We start from the raw sequence: 6,017 nt of genomic DNA, 5'->3' as shown, positions 1-6,017 counted from the left end.
CACAATGGGGAGCACTATGAAGCGCTGGGATCTCCATGCCTTTAGTCCATGCACGAGGATTTGAGGTGTGATAGAACAGTGGTTTTGGGTTGTCTGTCTCAGTGTACAAATGACCTGAATTCATGACTACATCTAAAATAATCTGTAGCCAACTTCTGTAGGTGAGTGTGGGTAAAATGCCCTAGCCAATTTATGTTGGGATCAGACTTGCCTTATGAGATCAGGCTTGCCTGGGCCATCCACATCAAGCTAAATCCAACGTGTACCCGACCGCTAAATGAGGGAGCAAGTTCTTTGTTTCCCCAGCCTTTAATCTTTAATAAATCAAATGTTGTCTTCTGATACTTTGCTGTCTGCTCCTGCAGTAGCTAAGTAATCCATGGGTGCAATCCTTTGAATGGCTGCACTTATTTAATTAATTGTCCATTTATCTTTTTAGCCATAAGTGGCTTATGGTATTTAACAAAAAATGCTCAATTGACATAGGCAGGTCACTTTCAGAAATTCTTCCTATTTGTGGTTCCAAAATACATGGCTTAAAGCTTTAAGAAAGGATAGAGGCAAAGAAATTATGTGTGTGTCAATGCAAATATAGATTCTCCCTTGGAACTGTCTATGCATGGCCTGCCGACTTGATGACTTCTCTTGGTTTTTCCAGCCCAAGTCCACCAGAGGTAACAACAGGATTTCAGTCCAGTTTCTCAGAGTGACTTGTATGCAAACCTGAGTTCCTTTTTTTGTCTGCATGCAAAAAAATGGAACTTTTAAAATATATTAAAATAGTTTTAAAATACAGTACAATGAAATCAAATTCAAAACTTCGAGATCCACAACAGAGACCTAGATAATCTGGAGTTTTAATAATACCACACCCACAGAGCCAGCCTCACTATCAAGTCTTTGTTTTCTCAGTCCTAAAAACATCACTGGTACTTATGGCACACAGAGTTGATTATACATTGATGTATGTAGAGTACAGTCCTATGGGAAAGAGCTGCTCTATCCATAAGCAGTCCACAAGAACCTATAGCTGCTCCCTAGCCCAAGGGAGCACAACCCCTGAATGACCCAGGATCACATTGACTACACAGTGTAATTGGATTGGAGTGCATTTTGCCCCAGAATGCTTCCGTTTATTCTCAGTCTTCTGAATGTTTTTTTGAGCCTGTACTTTTTACCTCTCAAATGACTATTGTTCACATGTATAATGTTTCCTAAACTTTTGTTGGATCCATTTTGCACCCCTCCCCCACTTTTTGCTGACTGAACCACAACTATGGGATAGTCCCAGGCTATGCTCTCTTTCTTCCACCTCATCTGTTGCATTGCCAAATTTTCAAGTAAAAAACCAATCGAAAACACTTGTCTGAAATTTTCATAACTAAAAAATAATTCAGTTTAATTGCATCTTGCTTGCAAATGGACAAATGCTGAAATAAATGGACATATGCTGAAATAAATAATAGTCAGAACCGAGACATATGTACTAGAAGTAAATTCTAGAGTTATGTTGTCATATGATTTTAGCCTTAAAGTAGTTTTTAGACTGAGACAGAAATAGGGCAATATCTATTTTTATTTTTCACTATTTGCCAGTGACTCCCACCAGGGTTCTTGCCAGCACAGAGCCTCCTTAGACTTCCACCTCCCTCGGCCCAACTCTCTGATCACGTGGGGGGTTGACTTTGCGCTCCCCACGTGACCAGATTAGTTGCGCCTGGGGACATGGGTTACCCCACTGCTAGTTGAGTGTCACTGAATAGGAAAGTGTTGACCCCTGGCAGCACATCACAGGAGTGTGCCCTCTGCTTGGTCATTTATTCTGTCTTGGGCTTGAAAACTTCTCCCTGTAGGTAGTTAACATTTATTTGAAAACTGAAACCAGCATCTCTTTTTCAAAGTAAAGTCCTGGAAGGTCTATTTGGAAGGAGCTGCACCTGACTTGGAATATCCCTATATTCTGTGATTGGTTTCCCCTAAGGTTGTTAGGTCTTTCACTATGGCAGGACACCACCTGGCAACCCAGTATTTTGACTTCTGGTGCCTGAAGTGCTGGAAGAAAGAAATGAGTAGAAATCAGGACTAGTGCCAATGTGCTGACATCACTTCCAATGAAAAATAGAAGCAATGTAATCATGGAACTTTTTATCAGTTATAAAAATTCTATAGTAAAATAGTAGTTTTACTTATCCCAGAGTGTACTGTGACTCAATATCTGGTTTTTCACCAGAAGTTGTGTCAGCACACCAGCGTGATTCCAGCATACCAGTCCCTTCTTAAAATTCCCTAGAGGTTGCTGGTAGCAGTCTGGCAGCCTTATTTTTGCCCGAATGATGGCTATTATTTGGCCACACTCATTATTACTCTTCAAAATTAAAAAAAGCTTTATAGGTTTAGCAGCGGGTTGGTGACATCTTACTTTGAAGAAGTCACAGCTGACCTTTGGTGACCCTATAGGGGTTTCAAGGCAAGAGACATTCAGAGGTGGTTTGCTACTGTTTGATTGTGCATCAAGACCCTGGTATTCCTTGGAGGTTTTCCATCCAAACACTAACCTGCTTAGCTTCTGTGATCTGAAGAGATCAGGCTAGCCTGGGGTTGTCAAGATCAGGGCTGGTGACTTTTACAGCTCTGGGTTGGGACATTCCTGGAGATTTAAGGCCAGTGCCTGGGAAGGAGTTTGATGAAAAAAGTGATCTCTGTGAGGATATAATGCCATAGAGTCCATATCCCAAGCTACCTTTGCCTGCAGAAAACTTAGCACTGTAGTGTGAAAATCAATTGTGATTCTAATCTAGGAGAACTCCAGATGCCACCTGAAAATTAGCAATCCTGTGTTTTTCACCACAGACTTTCAGTCCTATGGAAAACATGTAATCATTAGGGCTGTAAAGAGCAGATTAACACATCTGCGGAAGAATGCAGAGTGACTGGAGGACATTGTCACACCTTGAGCATCAATTGGGTGTTGACTGCAAATATTTATTGTTTCTTTTGTGGTATGAGTCTGTGAATTGTTCTCAGGAAAGTTTACATATGTATGATGATTAAGCTGTTATTTTGAACAGCCTGAATGTATCAGCTTGCTATAGATCTTCAACCTTTCCAGGATCCACTTTAAGCATGCCAGATGAAAGCATGGGACCCACCGTGCTGCAAGTCTGTAGCAGAAGATAGGGGACCGCAGTCACCTGACAGAGCAGGAGGAGATAGAGTTATGACCTGACCAGTATTAAGGCCAAGACTTTGTGCAGCAGACTAAAACAACTGGGGACAGAAAACATAACCTGGATGCCATGCTGTAATGAGGAAAAAGCAAATGGTTAGAGCCCCAGAGAAATCTGCCTCACTACTGAGTGACCTTGCCTTGCTGTCTAATCCTTTGTGCTCCTCTCATAGCGTGTGCCAAGGGAGGCAGGAGGAGTGCTGGTCCCGATTCTTTTCTCATCCACACCAGCAGCATGGCCCAAATGGCTCTGTAAGGACTTCTGGATTGACAGGTGGGATGCTGCAGCTCACTGAGGAGTGCTGAAATAAAAATGAAACCCAAAGGGACATTTCATTCTTTTTCAGGGTTTTACAGTTGTTACCTAGATATCTGCACGTGTGGAGGGTGGGTTTGCTGTGCGAAGTGGTAAAGGAGGGGGCTTTTAATTGTGATCAATGTATTTGTTATGTAAACCAATTTCAGTATACTCATCTAATTCTGGGTGAAATATTTGCTTTGCTAGCATGCATATTACATTTGTTTTCAGCCCTTGGGCCATACACACAGAGTGAATTTCTACTTGGATATCATGTCCACAATGGAAATTATGGGTTCCTTGCATGTTCACAGTTTGATCGTGTCTGGTGTTTTGATTGTGTATTCCTGAATGGCAGGGGGTTGGACTCGATGGTCCTTGTGATGCCTTTCAACTCTTTGATTCTATGACACTTTCATAGGTGTATGTTTGTAGTGCTTCTTACTAGATTGCTTCAGGCTCCACTTGATGCTCACAGAAAAATTCCAGCACACTTAGTTGCTGGGACTATTTTTTGGGGCTGTTGTGATGTGTAAATACCAGATGTTCTGGCCTCCAATTATCTGTATTCCAGGAGGATTAGACTGCTATTCTTACTTTCCAGATTAGCTCTTTACCTATTAACTCTGACTGGCATTATTTTCTAATAGTTTTTGCATATTGTGGAGTTCCTGCTTGAAGCGTGTGTTGAGTTTTATTTTTTTCTTTGACCTGATTTCTTTGACCAGCCAGTGTGGTTGTAGTGGCTTGATTTCAGACCAACATTTCCATTTTCATCTTCACTTAACCATGGCCCACATTGGGTGAACTTGGGCCAGTAACTATCTCACAGACTAGTCTACCTCACAAGATTGATTTGAAGATAAAATAGAGGAGAGGAGAACCATGTACCCACTCTAAGTTCCTTGGAGGCAGGATAAATAAAAATTTAATAGGTAGATTTCATCTCTTTGTCTATTTTATATGAAGCATTCCAGTGCTCCATGTTGTCCTTCTTTTTCTTAGAAACTGTAAGTTGTTAAAACATAGAGTAACAAGAAGATACGAATGAAAACTCATGAAAAAGTAATATCACTAAAACCTCAGACAAAACAGCAGATGCATCAAACTTTATCCAGTGGGCATATGAATATTTTAGGAAGTGTCTGGTAACAATAACTCACAGATGGCTCGTGGTTTGAGAAATGCCCTGACAGAAAAAGTGTTTATTTCACTGTGAGAAAAATATTTGTGAAGTAAAATGTGCAGTAGTGACACATTGTGACATTATATGTGGGTTATACCTGTAGATAACTCATCATGTTTAGCCCTAACTTTTGCTGACATAAATACGAAACATTATTAGCAAAGGTAACTAAAGGGTAATTACTTTCAGAGGCGACCAAGGGGTAGGAAGCAGGTTCAAGGGAAGGTCATAATTTCTATGCTCTCTTAGGTATTTCTATTTAACTACATATTTTATCTACCAACTGGTTTTATTAAATTCAATTAGTTTAACATTTACAAAAACGTTACAACATGTGCTTCCTCACTAAGAACAAAGTAGCAAAGAATAAAGTACTAAGAATAAAGTGCAATAAGTGTCAGAAAAGAGAAGGCTAATTAAAAGGTAGCATCCCTTGCTTAAGACATTTTAAAATCCCTGAAGGGGATTTTAATACACAGAGACTGGAAATGGGGGGGGGGGGGCGTGCACCAGTCTAGGGCTGGTGTGCAGATGTCACTTTTGGTGAAAACTCGGTGTGACATCAAGGGACACTCTAAGATTTGCTAAACCTTTACTGTAAACATTTTGCAAATCCTACAGCATCTTATGACATCAGCACCCTGGCACGATACCAGTGCACCAGTCCCCACCCCTTTAAATTTTCCAGGGGGTTACACATTGTGGCTTTGCAACCTTAGTGGACATGCAAGGGATAAATGTTTTCTGTATAATATGCAAAGTGGGAATTCACACACTTTGTGGTGTTGATCTCTGCCTATAGTTGGAACTTGGCCTGTGAGATTCCAGTGAAAGTTCCCAATTCTCCCTCCATTTCCTCCTGTTGACATTTCAGGTGACAGCAGGCAAAGCACAGGTTTACTTGGAGATGTCCTGCAGGAGACCTGACTAGTCTACATAGAAATGAGTCATTTGTATTTCTGCTGTTGTATTTCTGCATTTGTATTCATGTTTGTAATATCTCAGAATGAATACAGTGGGACATTCAACAGGTCATCTTCAGAGCCAAAGATCTGATATAGAAGCGACTACTGCAACAGCAAGCAAAATAGTCTCCAGTCCTAAAGTTACTGGTTAAATAAATCCTAACCTTTCAAAACAGTGTGGGAAAAGGAGAAACCTGAAGAGAATTATAAGGACATCATGGAACAAATAACTCAAAATGAAAGGAATGTGAAACCATATAAGAGAGAATTGTCTAAAACATTTCACTTTCTTATTTTCTGTTCCTGTTGCATGAAAAGATGTCTGGGGAAAATAAGGCACAA

The sequence above is a fragment of the Sphaerodactylus townsendi genome, linkage group LG09, assembly GCF_021028975.2.
Source record: "Sphaerodactylus townsendi isolate TG3544 linkage group LG09, MPM_Stown_v2.3, whole genome shotgun sequence".
Taxonomy (NCBI): Eukaryota; Metazoa; Chordata; class Lepidosauria; order Squamata; family Sphaerodactylidae; genus Sphaerodactylus; species Sphaerodactylus townsendi.
Note: the sequence above shows the minus strand (reverse complement) of the source record.